General features: G+C 41.2%; 1 long non-coding RNA gene across 4 annotated transcripts in view; it reads left to right on the top strand.

The window, feature by feature from the left end:
- The window catches only part of LOC123602160, a 128,062-nt gene that overhangs the window by 10,540 nt on the left and 94,731 nt on the right, over window positions 1–22,791 (top strand). For all 4 annotated transcript variants that reach the window (XR_006714406.1, XR_006714400.1, XR_006714408.1 and 1 more), the window contains exons 4-6: window positions 1,649–1,714; window positions 5,393–5,538; window positions 5,957–6,066. This is a non-coding gene — a long non-coding RNA (uncharacterized LOC123602160). The remainder of the gene's footprint in view (window positions 1–1,648; window positions 1,715–5,392; window positions 5,539–5,956; window positions 6,067–22,791) is intronic.

Genomic DNA, 22,791 nt, shown 5'->3' with positions numbered 1-22,791 from the left:
CAGTTGTTACCAGTAGATAAAGTCTGTTGTGGTAATTGCTAACTGAATGTCGGATCAGGGTTATTACTGAAGTAAAATCATTCACTGTGGGATGATCGGAGCTACAGTGTTGTGAAGGATAAAAGAACTGCCTCTTCTCCCTAGTTTTAATTAGCTGTTAAAGAGGTGTCGTGGGTGGTTTTGAAAGGCTCATCTTATCAATACTGTTATTTAGAAATGATTTATAATATTGTTACAGAGTCTGCTGATGTTTCTATCATTAAAAGTCTGTCATGGTTTCCATTATGAGCTCTGTTGTTTGAAGGCTTTGCAGACAGAGCTTAAATAGTCCCCTCAAAGTTTTGTGTGCATCTTTCTTTGAGACATCGTAAGGTCTTAAACCCAGGAGTTACTGTCTGTGGATGGACCACAGTCGATCTCCATTCTTATGACAATGCCCAGCTTCAGTCCCATAAAGAGATGTAAGCCTAATTTTATGGAAGAAAATACCTTCTTTCCATAATCTATTCATTGAGTTTGGAAGTGGGTCTTGGTCCCCCTGGAAATCTGCAAGAGCAGATTTGATGTAGTGTATCTTCTGCCATTTAATTAGCCAATAGGCTTTTCTACTATTAATGCTTTGAAACATTAATAAAGTTTCCGTAAGTAACTAATTTATGATGTGAGGTGGTTCCCAAGTGAAATTTCCATCTTGGTCAATTCCTGAATAAGTACAAACAGAAACATTTGTGAAGAAAAACATTTTCCAAAGGGTTAGAGCTCACACTGATGACTATGTTCCTGAATAATCTGTTTGCAAAATCACACTTCTGTAGTTTAAGGCGTATCATCGTCCCTGCATTTACGCCATTACGTCATTTCCTAGGAACAGCTGCAGGGCTGTGGCCTTTGGATTCATGGTTGTGCAATCCTTAGACTTCTAGATCTACCAGGTACCCATACTACACAAAGGTCCTTTTTAGGGAAATAATGAACTTTCACAGAAGTTTGAAATTTGAAGGCACCGTAGAAGTTACCTAGTCTTATTTATGGCTTACAGTTCAGAAAAATGAGACCAAAAGAGACTGAGTATTTGTCTAGAGTCAAGGATCTATTTAGTTAAAAGACCCTGTACAAGAATCTAGCCTGGCATAACAGTATTTCTTTCTGCTAACTGCTTGCCTTGCATTGTTATTATTTATATGTATAGCCACACACACACACACACACACACACACACACACACACACAGTGGTAATAAAGTAACTTAGCTAACACGTCACTGTAAGATCAAAGTTCCTTCATTATTCAGTTATGGAATTTGAGCAGATTGTTCTGGCTCTGCCAGTTTATTCGACTCTCAGTGGAATGAGCTAGTAGGCTTCAGGGATGGTGTCTTTCTGAGGATAAGGTACAATTTATGTCACAGAAGTCCTCAGAGATAATGGTCCAAATGAGCCCAGAGGAGATTTTGTTGCCACTTAAGGGTGTTATCAATCTAAAGGCAAATGCATCTGTTCCCTTTTTAGTAGTTCCTATAAAAAGATGTCGACAATCCGAAATAACTGGTACCATCTTTCCAGTATATCCCAGTGACATGTTGGTGCAGGATTGCCCATCAATTACTCTAGTGTGGCATTTCATTACTTTTCCCCATATTATTCCACAGGTTTGCAACGTGACCAGATTTATTTATGGCCTCTGGAGAGATGTACTACTTCTAGTGCTGACAGAGGTAATCAATGCCTGAATGAGTTTGTCTACATAGTCAAGTGATACCTGGGGGACTTTCTGAGGTAGTTGAAGTCATAGGGTGCCTGAAGTTATGTTGTAATGGTCACCTGCATCTTCTGAAGCAGTTCTTCCCAACTGTGGTGATACATTAGAATCAATGGAAGACCTTGTACGAGGTCCCAGTGCCAGTGTCCCAACCCTCGTGATTCCATTTTGGGATGAAACCTGGGCACAGTAAGTGTTGAAAGCTCCCCAGGTAATTCTAACAAGATCTGCCTTTTTAAAAGCTTCCCAGGGGGCACCTGGATCAGTCGGTTAAGTGTCTGACTTCCGATTTTGGCTTAGGTCATGATCTCACAGTTGTGAGATCGAGCCCTGCATCTGGCTGACGGCACAGAGCCTGCCTGGATTGTTTCTCTCTCCCTCCCTTGCTCTCTCTCTCTCTCTCTCTCTCTCAAAATAAATAAGTAAACTTTAAAAGCTTTCCAGGAATGCAGGAAGGGTTGAAACCTACCAATGGAAAGCGTAGCCCCCTTTGCAGCATTGTTTAATGAGAGGAGATTCTTTTATTATAAATCACCCATGGTTTAGCAGTCTATGTGCCATCATGAAGAAAGAGTTGGAGCTGATAGTCTTTTTTTTTTTTTTTAATTTTTTTTTTTTTTTCAACGTTTATTTATTTTTGGGACAGAGAGAGACAGAGCATGAATGGGGGAGGGGCAGAGAGAGAGGGAGACACAGAATCGGAAACAGGCTCCAGGCTCTGAGCCATCAGCCCAGAGCCCGACGCGGGGCTCGAACTCACGGACCGCGAGATCGTGACCTGGCTGAAGTCGGACGCTTAACCGACTGCGCCACCCAGGCGCCCCTGGAGCTGATAGTCTTATTATACACTGTCTCAATATGATGGCTATGTGTGTTAATATTCAGATGTTCTGTTTTCACCTCAAGGGACTAACTATACCTTATTAGTTTATGTTTATCCTGACCACAGTAAAAATATGAAAACAAATAGACTACAGCAATGTGTATGTTACCCAAGGAGATGAATTTTTTTTGTTATTTATATTCTATTACTGTGATATTTAACTAATATTAAGAGTGGCTTCTGGGGCACCTGGGTGGCTCAGTTGATTGAGTGTCCGAGTAGGCTCAGGTCATGATCTTAAGGTTCGTGAGTTCAAGTCCCACATCGGGCTCTTTGCTGTCAGTGCAGAGCCCACTTTGGATTTTCTGTCTTCTTCTCTCTCCTTATCCCCTGTTTATGCTCTCTCTCAAAAAAAAAAAAAAAAAAAAAAAGAAAAAGAAAAAAAAAGAGTGACGTCTGTTTATATTAATAAGTAGATGTTTGGGATCCGTTCATTTATTGATTCAAAATGTTGGCTTATCCTTTTTATGTATCAGGAGCCAGAATAATCAGTCTTATAAGGCAATACATCATTATCTTGAAAACTAAAATTTATTGTGGAAATAGTCAAATTATTTTGTAGAGTTACTTTTGATGCTGCAACATCTTTGAGACCAGTGCTTTAAAGTGTCGTGTGATAGGCAATTGTATGGCTTTTTCAACAAAGGACGTCTGCTAGTTTTTACTTTTGTTGGACAACAGGTATTGGAAAACTGATAGTAGTGACTCTAGAATTTCTAATATAATTTGTAAACTCTGGTGCTCTGGTTCTAAACATTTTGTTCTTAAGGCACAGATTTCTGAAGCAGAGAATTTTTGATAATATTCATGAAGGGAATAAAAGATAAAGCATGAATAAAAAGTAAGCACAGAGTTATTTATAAGAGAGAAAATTAAAGAAGTAAAAACACCCAGCAAAAGTGGTTAGTTAATGGTCATGACATATCCATAAGGTGGGATGTTATGATACAAATTTAGAAAGTTTAAAGAAAACTGGAAAATGCTCATATTATGTAAAGAAAAAGCTGAATATAAAATGGCAGTCATAGTATGATGCTGTCTCAAATGCACAAATATGGGGGTGCCTGGGTGGCTCAGCAGTTGATTAAGTGTGACTCTTGATTTCAGCTCGGGTCATGATCTCATGATTCGTGGGATCGAGCCCTGCATCAGGCTCTGCACCAAGCATGGACCCTGCTTGGGAGTCTCTCTCTCCTCTCTCTCTTCCCTTCCCTCCTCTCAAAAAATAAATAAGTAAACCTCAAAACAAGTATAATAAAATGCACAGTTATTCATGTTGATTTTGTTTTTCTCCATTCCTTGGATGCTTTGGAGTGATGGCAAAGTCCAGGAGATCCCCAGATGGTCTCAGTTGTCCCGGACACCTAGCCAGGCACAAGGCATTTGCAAAGCTGCTTTTCCCAGGTGTGGGTTTTCAGTTTCTGGCGATTCCTTCCAAGTGTGATGCTGGATTATACTGGGGAAGACTGTGTGGGTATGCAACTAAAAGATTTACTACCTAGCAATGACTCAGATCAAAGTCAAGTGGCAAAGTGATGGGTCAGCATTCCCTTACGGTTCTTTTAGCTAATGTAAGCCATCATTGCCACTTACCACATCGTATTTTGTAGCACAGCACCCCTCTCAAATCCCTCCAAAACTATCCCCCCAAGGGAAGCTCACTAAACCAAATATGCTTCCATCCCTCATTAGTGTTTTTCTCCTTTGTGGTTGGTTTTTTTTTCTCATTATAATTAACTGAAAGCAGTGGTTCTCCAAGTGTGGTTCCCTGGGTCTGCAGCATCAGCTGGGAGTTTAAACTTAAAAAAAATTTTTTTATGGGGTGCCTGTGGCTCAGTCAGTTAAGCGACTGCCTTCAGCTCCAGTCATGATCTCATGGTTTGTGAGTTCGAGCCCTGCGCTGGGCTCTCTGCTGTCCTCACAGAGCCTGCTTCAGTTTCTCTGTTCCCTTCTCTCTCTGCCCTTCCCCCACTCATCCTCTCTCTCTCCCTCCCTCACTCTCTCTCAAAAATAAAAAATAAATTAAAAAATGTTTTTAAATGTTTACTTATTTTTGAGAGAGAAAGAGAGTGAGAGCACGAGCAGGGGAGGAGCAGAGAGAGAGAGGGAAACACAGAATCTGAAGCAGGCTGCAGCCTCAGAGCTGTCAGCACAGAGCTAGACACGGGGCTTGAACTCACAAACTGTGAGATCATGACCTGAGCTGAAGTCGGATGCCCAACCGACTGAGCCACCCAGGTGCCCCAAATATGAAAAATAAATTAAAAAAAAAAGTTAAAAAAATTGTTTTACTTGTTAACTATGATGTGTTTCTTTCCTATATAATAATATTTCTCACCCAACAACTTATGGAATTATTACAGCTAATTATAACTAATTTTCACAATCACATTATGAAGCAGGTGCTATTATTTTCCTGTTTTGTGGAGAAGGAAACTGGACACAGAGAGGATAAATAACTCACCCCAGGTCGTGCCACTATAAAAATGCTCACAGGTCAAATACTGGCAGCAAATAGAAAATGTGAGCAGTGGTTATATCTGGGTGTGGGACTACAGATAGCTCTAAACTTCTTCTCTGTGCTTTTCTGTATTTTCCAAAACAATTCTATATTACACTTGTCAGCAGGAAAAAAAAAATCTAAAATAGTATTGCTAGAACTAAGGTGGTAGTTTCAGTGGAGACTTGGTGTAAGGGTGAACCAGAACAGGAGAAAGAAGAGTTGTGTTTATTAAAAACCTTCTCTTGCAGGTCAGGTCTTCCAGGATCCTGGCAGCTGCTGAGCAAGTGAGGAAACAAAGAGCCCCCCAGTGTGGTGGGTGAGCGTCAGAGCCGGAAATCCAGGGAGGGCATGACATTGAGCCTTCCAACGTCCGATCTTTCCAACGTCTTCACAGGTTTTGAAACTTACTGTCTTTGTAGGTGGCCAGTGGTAAAGTATATTTTATCACAGTATGTCCAGGAGACATTTGAGGAAGCAGAACTCAGCTCTCTATGTCCAAGGTTTAAGGAAAGTTTGGCCATAAAATAATGCCCTGACTCATCTTTAATTAAGTGTGCAATGTGGGAAAGGAATTAGTGTCTTCCGGTGTATGGGATGGAGAAACAGCTATAAGTTTTCAAAATAGCCCATTATTAGCAATCTGCACTGAATCGATTGGTACCCACAGCTCAGTCAGCCTTTAAACAAGCTGGACAATAGCTGAAGTAATTATTTGGGGTAAATTATTGCCGTTGTAAAATGTAATCAATGTTTTATTACAGCAAAAAGAGATGTTTTTTCTTAATTTCTCTCTTCACTCCACCTCTCCTCAGCCGGATCTCCTTGTCAGAGCTCTGGAAGAATGGTATTTTGTTTCCTCCCCTCCATTGGCAAGCGAGTCCCAGGCATCCAAATGCAGCAAGACAGGACACATCTTGTAAAGGTTTTCCATTTTAATATCCCTTAATGGCCAATAATGAATTCTTTATAGTTAATCTGCTGTTCTCATGAAAACAATCTAGATGGTTAAAAAAAATCAATCATTAATGAGCAGTAAATGACAGCTCCCCAACAACACAGCTGTATTTTTGTAAAAGTGATTAAACATTGTCTGCATTCATAATTGCATGGTTAATAAGAATGTTGAGCACCAAGTCAAGCATTGTTGCTAATGATGACAGATTACGATGCTACAAACGCTTTGGAGTTATGGGGCTAAATTTTCAAAGGCATTCCCTGGAACGGAATGCACACAGACCCACTAAGTATTCAATTTGCATGGACCATTACCAGGTTTGTGAGAGGCATTTGGGAACTATGCAGTTGAGACTCTTTTGAAAATCTGGCCCATTATGACAGAAAGCATCTGTAATTAACAGTAACTGATCTCCCTTTGCCCAGTTTTGGGGAAAGGTGTAAAATGCTCTGTGTGTGATTTGATGGAGCCTAAAGGCTCTTTGGTGAGGAGTCCTGAAGGCTGGAAGGAAGGCCAAGAGTCTCTGGGGTTGTTTTTCAGCCTTAGAGGTAGGTGTAAATATCAGAGTTTTGCAAGCAGGCGACAGAGTGGGTAAGTAGTTCAGAAGGGGACTTGGTAATATCATCATTGATGATTTGCCTCTCTTGTTTTGACCTTAAACATACTCACTAAACCTTGGGGATTCCTGGATTATCATTCATGGGTCTCTTGAAAATCTGAGATTGTCCCATGGTCCACTGGGGATTGACAACTGTGCTGAGGGATGGATTTTAATCTTTATGAAGCTGTAGGCAGAGTGAGTCACTGAGTGATGGAGCAGGCCCCATCTGCTGCCCAGTGTGTCTGTATTCGGGTCAGGTATGATGCAACTCTATGTACAAAGCCATTCATGGTCACAACTTAGGAGGAAAACTGCATGCTGAAATGTAACTTATAAATTTGAGCATTCTTGGAAAACCCTGGTCTCCCTCTGGGATGGTGAGGGACCCAGAGAGACAGTTGGGGGTTAGTTCGGTAGTGTGATATTTTGTGCTGTTGTTGACTTATTCTAGTTTGCGTGGATATCTTACCTTGGCCTAGAGAACACAGACCGTGTGTATTATTCTTCTGACTTCACCTCACTCAGTGATGATTTTTTTCTGGGTCAGCCATCCCTTGTCTGAGCAGAGGGTTACAGAGTCTCAGTCTGCAAGACAGGCTGACATGGGGTTAAGAGCATGGTTATAAGATGCCTGGGGTTGAAATGCTCCTCTATAACCCGTTGGTGACATTCTCTACCCCTGAGGCCTCATTTTTCCTCATCAGCAAAATAGGAGTGACATTAGTAGATACTTGTAGGGTTACTGCGAAGATTCAATGAGGTATTTGAAAGTCTCAGCCGAGTGCTCGATACAAGTTAGTTGTTCCTGTATTTATCATTGTTATGGCCACAGGTCTGGGTCCTGAGTGAGGAAGGACTGCAGCTGAAGGTGGGATTCCTTCAGCTAGGCTGGGTCATTTTTTATAGATCTAAGAGGCAATGAGGGGCTGCCCTTAATCCATGTGCTAAGTGGCTGTAGCCAAGAATAGTTACTTATAGAGTATGGGCTGAAATGTGTTCCTCCCACACTTAAGAAGGTACATGTGTGTTATGGAGGGAGGGAAGAGAGTCACCAGCCCAAGCAGACAGGTCAGCCTAGAGGCGTGGCAGCTGTCCTAGTTAGAGGGTCCCCCAACCCTTATCTCAGCACCTAAAAATACACCCAGCGCTCTTCTAGGGCCCTATTCAGGACCGGTGTTGAAATGTTAGTAGGTCAGAACTTTCTGGAGCCTATGATTTCCAGCTCAAGCTTCTGGCTGTTATGTCAGTGGGCAGGGGAACTTCTTTCCTCCCCATACCCTACAACCAATCTTACTATTTTTTCTTCCATTGTTTATTGTTTAAAATACGAGGAAACGAGTATACATAGATTTCTTTCCCAGCCCTTCTTGTCACATAAATGTGGTATACTGTGCACAGATTTTCACTTTGCTTTTGTTTACCTAACAATATATTCTGCAAATGTCTTGGAAAAGTATGTATCAATCTTTCCTAATCCTTTTTACCATGGATTCCATTGAGTGGATGTACCATAGTATAGTCAACTAGTCCTCCAATTGATGGATATTTGGGAGGGCACTTTCTTTAATAAATAGCAGAGTCTGGATGGCAACTTAAACATCCTGCAGGCTCTAGTACTTTCTTGTTCCCCCTTCTTGCTCCTGGGGTTGTTTGCCCTCTAATGACTTAGCGGGTCCTCCTCAGAGATGATGGTCAAAAAATATGCGCTGAATGAAAGTGAATCACAAAGGAAAAATGGGTTTGTGTCTTTGTCTTAGTTCTCCTCTCTTCTGTTCCAAACCCCTTGGATTCTTCATCTGTAGCTTCAGAAATCCTAAAAATATGACAGAGAATTAAAACCAGAGGCAGACAGTGATATATGTCAGTTGTTTCTTAATAAAACTAGAAGAAAAGAAAAAAAAAAAAAACACCTCAAAGGCAGAAATAGATGCATGGTGTCATAAAATTTTAAAGAATCGCATGAGTGCTCAACATTTTAAAGTAATTAAAAAAATGAAGTGATGTAGGAGAGTGTGTGGCTCCAAGGACTTAATGAAAAACTTGAAATTATAATTTTAATACCCATCTTTACTTTAATGCTCAATGTCTTCATCTGGCAAGTGAAAATCATACTGGCTGTTACTTCTCTTGGGGACAGAGAGTAGTGGCCACTAGATTATCAGAAAGTATTTTGTAAATATGAAATGCAAAACCACAGTAGTAATTTGCATGGTGATGATCTTCATACCTCATTGGCATAAGTGATTAGAAAGAAGATTAGGCAGGACCATGCATTCTTGGGATCCTTCCTAACAGCAAATGCCAAGGCGTGCAAATCTTCTTTCCTGAGGCTGAAGTAAAGTAATTTCAGACTGTATGAACATTGTTGCATGTGGACATTGTCCCACTGGGAAGAACTTATGCTTTGATCCAATCCAGTAGCAACTTTCCTCTTTGGGGAGGCCATGCACTGCCACCTGACATCCCCGACCTTTGTGACTACCCTTCTTGTTTATCTGGCTCCTTCCCACTTCTTGTGTTTGTTTATATTGTCCCCGAGCTAAGAATTGGCTCTTTTTTGTGTTCCATCATGGCAGATCTTGCACTAAGAACCCATCTTCAAACCAGTTCGACCTAGTGTTACATCCTCTCGTGCGGCATGGAGACTGGTACACCTGGCAGCAGGACTTTGGGTCCATTTTCTTAACTTCCTCAGGGCTCAGCTTCATGGTCTGCAAAACACGGAGTATTGATGATATTTGTATCTCCAGATTACTGTGAGGATTAAATGAGATAACACGAGCAATTAGTGGTCAGTAAATTTAGTTCTACTCTGTGATACTCTCTTTGATGAGTCTGCCCTTCTAATGACACACCACTTTTGGTTAGGATGCCTGTTACATTTATGAGACTTCAGTCTGACACACATCTTGATACTTGACAAGAATGGCTTTGCATTGTCGTCCTGCTGTGTTATAGGCATAAAAAGTTTACATCCCATATTTTTCAGATTTCCTTCTAGAGAGCAGAGGCTAAGTTTTCATTGAGCATCTATTGAGAGTCAAAATAAGGCTTGCAGGTTTTTAGAACTAGAAAGGGATATAGGGATGTGTCATGTTGCTTTTTCTGGGATGGTCACCACAATAAAATTCATCTGTCATGTTCTTCTACAGTGTGGTCTTGCCACTTTACCATCTAGAGGTCAAGTCTAATTCTTCTCCCTTGAATCTGAGAAAGCTTCAACCAGTGGAATACAGTAGAAGGAGGCATTATATGACTCCCAAAATTAGGTCATAAAATGTCATGTAGCTTCTCCCTTATTGAATAGGATCATCACATTTTGGAGCTTCCAGTCTCTCTCAAGAAAGTCAGACTCCCTGAGGCTGCCATCCTTGTGAGGAAGCCCAGATCACATGGAGAGGCCACCAGACATGTAAATAAATAAGTTGTCTTGAAAGCAGATCTTCTAGCTCCCACTGTTTCAGCCTTAACCACTGGGTATCCTCATGGAAGCCCCAGATATAATGGAGTAGAGAAAAGCTTCCCCACTGTGTCCTTTCCAAAGTCCTGACCCACAGAACCCATATGCATAGTAAAATGGTTGTTGTTTTATGCCACTGAATTTAAGGTAGTTTGTTGGACCACAAAGATAATTGGAACAAGTGATCACAATTTGAGTACCTTGTTGTGGAGATTACATAGGCTTAGAGAGGTTAAATAAATCATTTTATTCAAACAAGGGCTTAGTGGTGGGTTTCTGTCTTGAAACCCCATGCCCTCATGATTCCTTGTGTCATATACCTTTCTAGCTCTTGATGTCAGCCCCATGTATTAGCAAAGTTAAAACTTGACTTCAGGCTCCTGTCCTCCAGAGATAATACATTTTAAGATGTACTCTACTCATACAGTAAGCAATGAGGCAATGAATTACATTATAAGCCTAGCATGTAGGAGTCTATTGCAGACTTTAGCTAGTGAGACATATTGGGAGCTCCTAGGGAAGGGACAAGGGCAAAGAAATGGAAAAGGAGAGGTGACACAGTCTGCTGAAGTTGGAGCCTTGCAGGGGAGGGAGTGGGAAGCAGCACAGCAGGATTAAAATCATGAGGCACTGGTAGGGAAAGAAGGGTTGAAATTGCTTCAACTTTATTGAGGCAAGCAACTGTGTGCTGACAAGTTGAAGGTTGATGAGCAGCTTTAGCCAACCTCTTGCTGTCTACAGCTAGAGGGGAAGTGAGCAGGGGGCGGCACATGGAGCCAGAAGGAGCAGAAGGGGGCAGCAGGGGAGGGGAGAGAACGCTGCAGGGGGGATGGGGAGACACTCAGCAAGTCTATGGAAGCAACCTGGTGAGGTCTACTGAGGAGAGACATGGGGAGCCCAAGAAAAGAATTGGGGAACAGTTGGCCCTAAGCATGCAAAAAGAACAGGAAGAATTGGAGACGGTGGGAGATGATGAAGGGAATAAAAGCACCAATAAAAGATGTTCAAAAAGAACATTGGGAATGGAGTTCAAAGGCAGTTGAAGAGTATCTGGAAATAGATGGGAAAAATGGTGATTGAAACCTATTTTGGGTGAAAATAGTCAGTTGATTCAGTTTTTGATAAAAGACAATAGTTTGGCTAAGAATTTAAGTGGCATGGCGTATTTTAAATACCTTGCATACAAAGAAGGCCATATTGTATTTCTAAGATGTCCCCCAAAGTGAGGTGGTACATGTTGTTTTATTATAAGAGAAATTATACGTATGTAAAATTTTTCAGTAGATGGGCTGAGAATTGCATTTTCTTGGATTACTCGGAGAAAGAAATAACATTAAGAATAAAAGCCTATAATTGTAATGACACAATAAAAAAATCAGTAAGAGAGAGAGTTTATTGTCTAACCAGTGCCTGTATTTGAGACTAAAGAAACAAAACCATAAGGAGGTAATTGGTCTAGTTCATACTCTGGAGTTCTTCCTAATAATCAGAGACCTTCTGGTCCTTATATATTGACTTCAACTATGAAATCTTGATGATGACGATGATGTTGATGAGGATGGTCGTTATCGATGGTGGTGGTAAGGATGATGGTGCTTCCTATATGCCAGGCACTGTTTTAACTGCTTTACATATATTAACTAATTTAACTAATTTAATATATGGATGAGTATACCAAAGCATGGTTCTCTTCTTTTTTCTTCATCCTCTTCATGTCTATTTCTACCTAAGTAATTGGGTAGGATTAGAAAAAAACCCTATACATGGTAAATAAAAAGCAGTTGTCTGCAAGATCCTGCTTATCTCAGAACCTTGTCAGCTCCCTTCACTGAGGCTCTGCTTAGGAGTGAGTCATGTGTCTCTGTGTTCCATACTGCTAAGGTATTTGCTTATCAATGGAATGACTAATATTGTCAATGGAGTGTTTGTTTTTTCTGATGGTGGGAAAGTGGAACATTATGAGACTGGGGTTTTATTCTTTACTGGCTCTCTGATATAAAGGAAATAATAGGAACTCTGGATATGGACAAGGCTTCACATTTGAATCTTGGCTCCACTTCTCATTAACTGTTTGACTTTGGAAAATTTATTTATCATCTTTCTATTGGCTTGTAAAATGGCAGGGTCTTTTTGAAGATTAAGTGAAATGAGATATGAAGTGCCTAGGAAGCTGCTTGAGAATTAGTAAGGGTTCAGAATTGTATTCTGCTTTTTTGCTTTTTTATAGAATTGATAAGTGGTAATTGCAGGTATCTGATATTAATCAAATCGAATGTTGATAAGTCCTTTGTAGGTGAGGCTGAAAACTTCAGATTTTCATATGCCCAAGGATTATGTTTCTCCATTATGAAGTGATCACTGAATAAAGGGTTAGAAAATAATGATAAGTTTTAGGCACATGAGAAAAGAACACCCAAGAGAGAAAATTGTGTCTTTTAATTTCAAGAACGTTTCTGCAGTAGTCAGAATAATGACTTCCCAAATGTGTCCACATCATAATTCAAGGACTCTGTGAATATGTTACCTTACATAGCAAGGGGAAATTTACAGATGAGATTGAGTTAAAGTCCTAGAGATGGAGAGATTATCCTGAATACTCTGAGTGGGCCCAGTCTAATCACTTGGATTTCTCGAATCAGAGAATTTTTCAGTCAGTGATCAGAGCAAGAGATGTGAGGGGAAAGATAGTCCGAGAGATGTAACATGGCCAGTGCTGAAAATGGAAAAAGGAACTATGAGTCAAGGAATGAGGGTAGCTTCTGAAAGATACACAAGGCAAGAAAATGTATCCTCCCCTAGATTCTCCTGAAAGGAACACTACCCTGCTGACACCTCAATTTTACCCTGGTGGCAGCCATGTTGGACTTCTGATCTACAGAATTTTAAGGTAATAAATGTGTGTATATAAGTGGTATACTGATGCCTACTGGAAATAATCTTAAGTATGGCAGTTTCTTAGCCTTTATAATAAGGGCCTTCCTCTGGATAGAGTCCTTTTTGAAGATATGGTATATTAGACTATTAGGCCCCTTTGGAGTGACTTAACGTGACCTCCTTTTTCTGCACCCTGTCCCCTTTTGACTTAGATGAACCACTCATAGTCACGTTTGCTCTTTGGGATTGCCCACTTGATCACAGTTAATCTGAACAGAAGAGTTATGTGGCTTAACGTGGGCCAATGAGCATTGCTTTCCCAGGAGTGTGGATTGGGTTGAGGCAGGTGTTAGTCACAGCCTCTGCATGTGGCTTGGACTGAAATGATGGTGTGAACTTGGGGGCTGGGTGGTGGCTGTGGGCATGGAGAAGGGAAAAATCAGGTCTGTGGGAAGAGGAGATTGAGCCTGCTAGACAGTAAAGATGAGGGTGAGGGTATGAAGAAAAGGCCAAGAAGGTTATGGCCTTGTTCCTACTGGCTCTTAGTCAACATTTTTACCCCTACTGGGGTTTGGGTATATATCTCTGCCCCAGATTCCACAAGACAACATTTTACCATTAAACAAGAAGTCCTTTTTCTCCCCTTAACCTTGCTAAGAGGTTTTCTGTTCCTTGCAAACAAGAGCCTTGACAAAAGCACCTACTATGATAAGGATGAATCAAGACGATGGAAGGAGGTTCTATTAATGTCATTTTGGGTTCTCTTTCATGCTTTATTCCAAGGAAGCTTTATAGAAAGATTTAGAGCAGTATGATTATGCCATAAGCCAAGGAGCATTTTGCACTTCTACAGCTATAGCTGGAGCTCGTGACAGGGCTTGCCTTGTAGGCTTTGAGACCCCTGGCTGTAGAATGCTTCTTTAGTCTCTGGTCAAACACATCTGAAGTTCACATACAAAATTAATGTTGGTAGGGGGGTGTTTTTAAATCAGGATTTTGAAATTCCAGTGACTTTCCTGCAGCAAGTTTCAACATGTAGACATAGCACTTTGAAACCCAACCTTAGTGCTTTTCTGTAGTTAACTTGATTTTGAGAACATGCCTGGAAGAGATTTTGGTTTCTTGGTGGAGAACTTGCAGCCAGAAATGGCAGTTTTCCTATTCATCATCATCAACTCATAGAATTTAAAAAGTAATCATAAAAATCAAGTTATTCAACTTTTTAGTTAGGGAGACAAGGAAATATCCTCAGAAGGGTTAAATGGCTTATTTTATGGTCTTGACGGGGTCTGTACATGTATATGTATACAGAATTATGAAACTCATGATTATCCAGAGAATGAATTAAGTATCAGAGAACTCAGAAATCTTTGGACTGAAATATTTCTATGAATACCAAGTAATTTTTTGGTAATGCATAGAAAATATTACCTTTCTTTTTATGAACTGGAATTATTTCTATAAACTCGAGTGTGCCCAAAGAAATACAATTTCTTTTATGAACTGCATGTTATTAACAAGAAGTTATATAGCCCTAGAGGTAAAGTATCCATGCATTCATTCATCTTCCTTCTCTTTTTCCTTCCTTCCTCCCTTCCTCCCTTCTACTCTTCCTTCCTTCCTTCCTTCCTTCCTTCCTTCCTTCCTTCCTTCCCTCCTTCCTTCCCTCTTTCTTTTTTTCCTTGTAATTATTAATTATTGAGTGGCTATCATATACCTAACAATTTCTAAAATCCAAAATCTTGAGATACAACAGTAAAATAGTATGCCCTAGTGAGATTCTCTTCTCATGGAGCTCCTACCTTCATGGAGCTTACATTTGAGCTGGGGAAAATAGGCAAAAACCCACACAAATACATATATAAGATAATTTTGGATAATGATAAAGTGCTATAAGAAAATAAAAAGTAGTAATGTGATAGAAATAAACAGGCTAGGGTAACATAGGGTATGAATTTTTAGGGTGAGGAGGTAATAGTTAACTGATCTATTTATTCTATCTATCTATCTATCTATCTATCTACCTTATCCTGTCCTATCCTATCCTATCCTATCCTATCTTCTCTGATTACATAAGACAACATGTTTATCTGTTGATTCTCAGTAAACAGAGATTAAGTCACCTTAATCTTAAGTCATCACAGAGTTCATGATTTTAAATCTAGTTTTCTTTCCCTTGCTTCTACTGCCTCCTCAAAAGGGGACAGGCTTGAGAATCTTTTCTCAAAAAATTCAGATTCAACTTGGAGGGAAAACACAAATATGGGATGATATTTGAAAGTACCAGTTGATTTCTTCCTCTTCTCCATAATCCTTGAAAAATCCCTTCCCTTGTATCCCAAGGATTTCTTCTATTATTCCCACTTGCTCCCCTAGAACCCCCAAACATATACATGGGACAGATAAGAAGCAAATCCTACCAAGACTCAACTATTCTTTTGGAAAGCTGCTGATCAGTGTGAAGGGAAAGATTCAGATGCACACTTTTACATTTGTTTTTCCTGATCTCAGAGTCTAGACTATAAAAACTCTACTGTAAAAAAATAATAATGATGGTAAAAATTAAAAACTCTACTGTTACTGAAGCTCTGAGGAAGCTGAATCACCACACACTTACTGCTTTCATTGCTGGACCTTGAACATCACCAGGAGTCTGCTCCAGTCATCCAGTGGGGACTTGTGGTTGCCTGTATGAGAAAGTCTTTCCAGATCTGACCTGTTCTATTGACTAACCCAGGAGCATGCAAACTCCACAGTTGGGACGGTAGAGGGACAGTGGTGACATGAAGGGGAAACTTCAGTTTTGACCAAGATGGGGCTAGGTAATCTCTGAAATCACTTCTTGTATTGTGATTTGCCATATTTATTGTCTGTTGCCACAATAAAGCCTTATAACAAACCACCCCGCATATCAGTGACTAAAAACAATAAGCATTTATTTATTTAGTCTGTGGGTTGATGATGTAGGCTGAACTTGGCTGACTTCTTTTGGTCTCAGCTAGGCCCATTCCTATTTCTGGTGTTGGGCTTTTGGCTGATCTAAGAATGCCCCTGCCAGAATGACTGGGACACTCAGTTCTTCATATGTCTCTCAACCAGTAGGCCAGCCTATGCAAGCTGTCATGGCACTATAGAAAAGTGAGAGCAGTCAAGGCCGATTACATGAGTGCTTTTTAAGCAAGCATCTTATTGGCTAAACAAGTCTCATGACCAAGGCCAGAGTCAGTATGGAATGGAACCACAGATTTGCATGGCAAAGAACATGACATGTAGATTCAAGGACAGGTGAAAAATTGGGATCATTAATACAATCACAATAGCATGACTTCTTCAGGATCAGAATGTTAAAGGTTACTTATTTGCCAAGTAAACTGGGCATGGTTTGAAGGGTAGATTGGAACAGGCAGATATTGGAGGTGGGAAACACAGAAACCAGTGCAGGGAAACAATAGCAATGCCTGAATCTGGGGTGACTGGGACAATTGGAGGGGACTGGTGGGAGATTTTGCCCAACATGGATATGCTGTGGTTGTGGAAGGTGCAAAGGAGATGGAGGAAGCAAGGTGGACCTTGGAGTCACTGATCTGGAGGGTGATAGTGACCATAATAGGCAGATAACCCACTATGCCTAGTAAATGAAGGGCTGGGAATATCTTATGAAAGAAGAGGGGAGCTTGGTGACGTGAGTAGGTCGGGTATGTGAGAGACAGAGCAGCAGAAAAGCAACATGGCAGGAGGGTTGTCTGATTAGAGCTTCAAGACACGTTGGGAGAGTAATGGCTGTGAGTACTGGAGGTGTGCAGAGGCAAAGGAGTCAGGGAGCTTGAAGTTCATGGACAATAATTTGATTCATTATGTTCGAGAATTGGGAGTTTGCCAGGGCTCTGAGGATGGTGTGCATCTCTTGCTGGGTTACCCTCCAGTGTTTCCAAGATACCTTATCTAAAGGGTCACACTCAAGGAGACCCCCGAGTAGGTGGGGATGTGTACCCACATCATGACTCCCTGCTCCCCACCGCCCACAGTTGCTGGGCTCTGCTGCAGGTCTGATCAATTACATTGGCTTAACTTTGTCCCCAGCCACTTGTCCCAGCTCACATTCAGGAGCTCCCTGAACATGTCTCTTTCTTTTATCCTATCTAGCTCAATAAACAATTGTAAAACCTGGCAATCAGGATGAAGCCAAGCATTCTAAATCTTAACTTATTTTTCTGTTTTTCCAATAAAAAGCTCTTTTCAAGACACCCAAAGTGGAAAGTATTTTGAATTACTTGCTTTGACTGACTGTTCTTGAATTCCTCAGGATCGCTGTCGATAACATTCAGAATGATTTCTGGGACACAGCACTGGGCTTAAAATAGTTTGAAGGCTTCTGGGGAAACCACTTGATATGAGATGTGATTTGTTGTCCATGTTAAGGAAGAATCAGATGTCATGTTATGCAAGGTTAATGAGCAGCAACTTGGTTTCATAGCTTGAGCATGGCCCATACCACCTACCCTGGTTTTTGCCCATTCCAGAGAGAGTCCCAGTGTTGTAGGCAAAATAGAAGTTATTAAATATGGATGTTATTTTTTTCTAGGTCTTAGATCCGCTCAATCAATCTTTGTCTCCTTTGCCCTTGTGAGGCAACTCCTGCCATTTAAAGGAAGCGAGTCTCTGTGAAGGACCTGGTTGCTTTTGCATTGTCAAGGAGACCAGAAAATAGAACCTGGTTGGCAAAACAAACCCCTTGTGGGAGTGGGTGTTGCTTGGATGTGGAAAATCTGAAACCACATAGTTTTCCTGCTCCTTCCCAGAGCTGACTTCTGCTGAGGTTTTGTGAGGGGGCTGTCAGAAGACTGATGCATTTCTCCTCTCTCCAATCTAACATTAAGCAGCCATTGTGTAACCACCAGTGATGAAATAACTGTGGTTGTAAGTCAGTATTTCACAGAGTATGGTCTGTGGGCCTGTGGCGTCAGAATCACTTGTGAAAATACCTCCGCATTTGGCTATGGGGAATCTATGTATTTTTTTAGCATGCATCCTAGGTAATCTCAGACTCCTTGATGGATAAGAATCCACTGTCCTTGGGGACAAGTGCCCATTTATTTGTTATTATTCAAAAGAACACATAGTAGCAGCAAATAATTAAAAATAATAAAAAAAATACTTGTGGCTATGCAGAACAGTCTAAGTTGACCTCTGACTTTAAGGAATTATCTTACAGTTACTTACCCTTCATTGGTTGCGTTAGTAGGGTGTGATAGAGTTGACCAGTTATTCATTGATAATTCATGCTCTCCTTTCCATGCAACACAGAATTGCTCCTAGACTACTTGGCCCACTCGAATCCAGGAATGGCCCGGATGACTAGCTCAATGAGTAGGTCTTTGGTGGAATAGAGCTGACATGGTGTGGGCCTATTTCTTTCCCTTCTGCTTGGGTAACAGGATTTTGAGGCCCAAGTAAGGATGAATGGAGCCCGGATCCTTAAATTACCAGGTGTGAAGGGTACTTGCTTGGACTTTTACCTAAGTAAGAAGTAAGATTTATAGTGCTGAGTCTGAGGTTTGGAGGTATCAATAGCTTTTGTTACCCAAAGTAATTCATGGAGGTTGACCTCTTACTTAGTTTTAGCTGAAAACTGTGTTCTTTGCCAGCTCAGATTCAAAATACAAAGGTTTGTTTCCTCAAACAAACCTAGTAATCTTCTGAAAAGTAGAGAATCATAGTAGACAGAGCACTGGTCTTAGAATTAAGAAAGTGGATCCAAATCCCACTTCTACCACTTACTGGCTCTGCAGTTTTAGACAAATCACTCAATTACTCTGAGCCTCAGCTCCTTTCATTATTTAGTGAGAATAATAATATGGTATTATTTGCCTCTCAAGGTGTGTGTGAAGGTCATGGTTTTGTTCATGAAAACACTTCAGAAATTTTAAAGCACTCTTCTACAAATGAGAGGGATGAGTTGGCTCTTGTTTTTACAGAGCTGGAACAAAATGCTATTTTCCAGCTTTGATATTTCCAGTAGCTTCCCAAGTCTCATTTTGTTTCCTTCGGAAAATGGGGATAATAAAGCTTCCTTGGATTATTGTGAAAATAAAAATGCGATAATGTATGTGATGGTGTCTAGCACAAGATCCAGCTTATTGCAGGAATATGGGAAAATATTAGCTCCCTTCCCTGCAGCTCTATGTGCTTGAGGGAGGTGATTCAAGAAGAGTCCATTTGGCTGATGATAAATAGGAGCTGAGGTCTTCCATTGCTTGTATTTTACTCCCCTCTGCTAACCGGTGAGATAATTTCCACAGTATTATGTGACTCATTCTTCCCCATGCTTGATGGTGGCCCCAGAGCAGCAGGAAAGATGGCCACAAAGGAGCCTATAGTGTTACCTGCTTCTCTTGCTTCTCCTGCAAAGATGGAAACTCTAGTCTTTGTGAGTCTCACGGAGCACTTACTGAAGCCTCTTGCCAGTTGGACCCTGACACTCAGACCCTGCTATTCCCAAGTGCTTTCTCATGCATGGCCATTACTTGAAACTCATCCTCTTCTTTCCCTCTTTTGTCTTCACTTGGGTTATTCATTATCCCTGAGTCCTCTTTACTTGGATTTTCTTCAAGCTAATCTACTTGATTAAAATTTCACAATGCAGAAAACTGGCTCTAAGATAAGTTGTTTTGATGACAGGAATGGTAATTCTTGCAATTTATTTGTATGCTGTGTTACCATTTTCAGTGTACCTTCATCTGAGTTATCTTGTTTGTTCACTGTTGGTTTTCACAGACTCATAGCAGCCTTTTATTTTTGCTTATCTCGGGTGCATTTATTGGGCAGAATACCATGGATGACCGCTGGGAGGATGGTGTGGAGGGTAGAAGGGACGGAGCTAATATTGATCAATTATGCATTTGGGGGGGTCAAGTTAGTTTTAATGGAAGTTACCTAATTTAATTCTTGTAATAATTTTTCGGAGGAATCACCAGTGCCTAGCCCAATACTCGTGAGTGTTTAAAGTTTTATCAACTGTAAAATTCCATCAGGAGGTTGAAAAACTTGTCCAAAGTCAAAAAGCAATGTGATGATGGGGATGGGATTTAAATTCTGGTCTCACTGGTTCCAAAGTGCGTGCATTCCCTGGTGTTATGATCTCTAGCAGATGGATCAACAGAGATAAGTAGTTGCTGACCAAACAGTCCTGCGTCCAGTTACTTGGGGAACAAAGATACAAACATTTTAGTAGAAAGATAGGGGAGCATTCTTCTTGTCCTTCTTCTTCTCCCTCACTTCTGTAACATTTATTATCTGTACTGTGGCACCCAGTATTCCAGACTCTGGGGTACAACATCCCCCATCTTGTAGCTACCAGTCTAATGTACAAGACAGATAAACCGATGAGCAGCTAGACAAAGAATTTAATGTGTGGTAATGACAACTGCTGAGAAGAAAGCAGGGCGAGGGGGTAAACAGTGATGGAGCTTGTACATTAGATGTGGTGGTCGGGGAAGGTGACATTTGGGTGGGTGACACCTGATTTGATGGTATTTGAGCAGACCTGCTCAAAGAGGAAGGCTTCGAGGGGCTGGGGTGGGGTGGAGAAGGGAAGAGCATGTGCGAAGCCCAAGGCAGGAGTGGGCTTCCTGTTCAGAGTTGGAGTAAGCTCAGGAGGGTGGTGGGGGTGAAGTTGGAAAGCTCAGGAGAGGCTTGAGGGCCTTGGTGAAGCATTTAGGTTTTATGCTGAGTGAGGTGGGAAGCCTTTAGAGCTATGAACAAAGAAATGATAGGATCTGACTTAACATTTAAAAAGAAGCACTGTGGGGGCGCCTGGGTGGCTCAGTTGGTTGAACATATGACTTCGCCTCAGGTCATGATCTCCTGGTTTGTGAGTTCCAGCCCTGCTTTGGGCTCTGTGCTGACAGCTCAGAGCCTGGAGCCTGCTTCGGATTCTGTGTCTCTCTCTCTGCCACTTCCCCGCTCGTGCTCTGTCTCTCTCTCTTTCAAAAAAGAAACAAACTTTAAAAAAGGTTTTTTAAAAAGAAGCACTGTGGATACTGTGTGCAGATTAGATTTTAGAGACAGGGAGCACAGCTCAGTCAATGGAGGTTGACCATACTTGAGAAAACCCAACAGGAATGGTATGATAAACAAGTATTGCAACATTTCATTCCTTCGCCTCTGTTCTTATCTTTGGATTTTTTATTTCAATTCTTTGTAGTTCTCTTTAAATTGATTAAGTTCCCGCTGTGATCAAGGTACTGTGAAAACTGCCGTTTGTGTCTCTATCTCCTTCTTTAAACCTCTTCCTACAATCTGGATTTTTTTTTTTTTTTTTTTTTTTACCTAAACCAAATTACACATTGTTCCACTTATCTCAACAGAGGTAGAAAGAAATCAATTGCTTTGGTTTTTCTGATAGCACAAACCTAGCTGCAGATCTGAAGCAAAATGAAGTGGCATCACAGATAGCAGGCCAGCCTGCCGACAGCGCCCCTTCTCAGTGACAGCAAGCTGCTGGTGGAACCAGTCAGGACAAAGGCTGGAGCTTGTAATGAACTTCATACTTGGACCATATCCCATTCGGGTAACGCTTGCTCTCCTCCGGCTGAAGTGGGTGATTGGATTGAGACTCTCACACATCAAATGCCACAAGAGCTATTAATATGGGTGGAATAATTGAGCAGCCAGACTTATTGGAAAATGTAACTACTTTACACATCATTGCAAATTGTTTTCTAGGCCATGCTGGCCTCCCTTCAGCCATGAAGACATTCAGATGTAAAAAGGAAAGAAAAAAGATGCATCTTGAACACTTAACCATAAAAGTAGAGGAGATTGCTTTAGACTTCTCTGTAACATTCAAACCATCCACACCTGGAAATAATTACCAACTCTGTGTTTGTTTAAATGTCAGTAGATGTTGTCATGCCAGCCTTGCTGTCTGGTAGCATAATGCTTACTTTTGTGCAAAGGAGTAAATAGCCCCATGCTCCTCAACATCATTTTTTGGAACATTCTTTCACTGAAGAATGGGTCTCTCCTAAGTACGTAAGCTGATTTTATGTCTCCTCTCTAATTTGAACTATTCTTGGATTTTGAAGCTTGGTTATGTTCCTGTATGATTACTCTCACATTGCAACGAGGGGCTGAACTATGGGACCGACTCGGCATCTTGGGTACATCTGGGAAGAGCTTGACGCAGGTCAGAACCTTTGTGGTGAGCTATTTCCATGTATGGATGGTGCTTTCTATCAAAAGCCATCCGAAATCCTCCTGGCTTAAAGGTCAAGCTCAAATCTCACCTTCTTTAAGAAGCTGTGCTTGAGTCATTTAGCACATATAATCGCTGTCACTTCCCAGAGAAAAGGGGCAAAAATGGATATTTTCTTAGCAGCTGCTGTGTTGGGTTCTCACATATCTCATCTGATCTTCACACAAGTACTCTGTGAGGTGGGCGCTGTTATCCTGGCTCAGCACAGGGAAAGGACCTGACGGATCCATGGTCACAGGGTCGGAGGTGAATGGTCAGGGTGTGCATTCAGGTCTGTCTGACAGCAGAACACTTCCCAACATGCCACGTGACTTCTTAGGGCATTCTGGGTGCTTCGGGGAAGATATACGTTCCTTAGCACGTCATCAAACACCGTTGCTTGGTATTTGCAGCTGTTGCACGTGTAGGTTTTCTAGTCCCAGTGATGTTGCAATGTCCTTGAAGGCAGTTCCAGGAGACACAAAGAGGGCATGGCCTCTGCCTTATGGGAGTGTGACACAG

The sequence above is a fragment of the Leopardus geoffroyi genome, chromosome A1 (genome assembly GCF_018350155.1).
Source record: "Leopardus geoffroyi isolate Oge1 chromosome A1, O.geoffroyi_Oge1_pat1.0, whole genome shotgun sequence".
In the NCBI taxonomy this organism is placed as follows: domain Eukaryota; kingdom Metazoa; phylum Chordata; class Mammalia; order Carnivora; family Felidae; genus Leopardus; species Leopardus geoffroyi.
The sequence above is the reverse complement of the archived record's forward strand: the minus strand, read 5'-3'. Positions and strand labels throughout refer to the sequence as shown.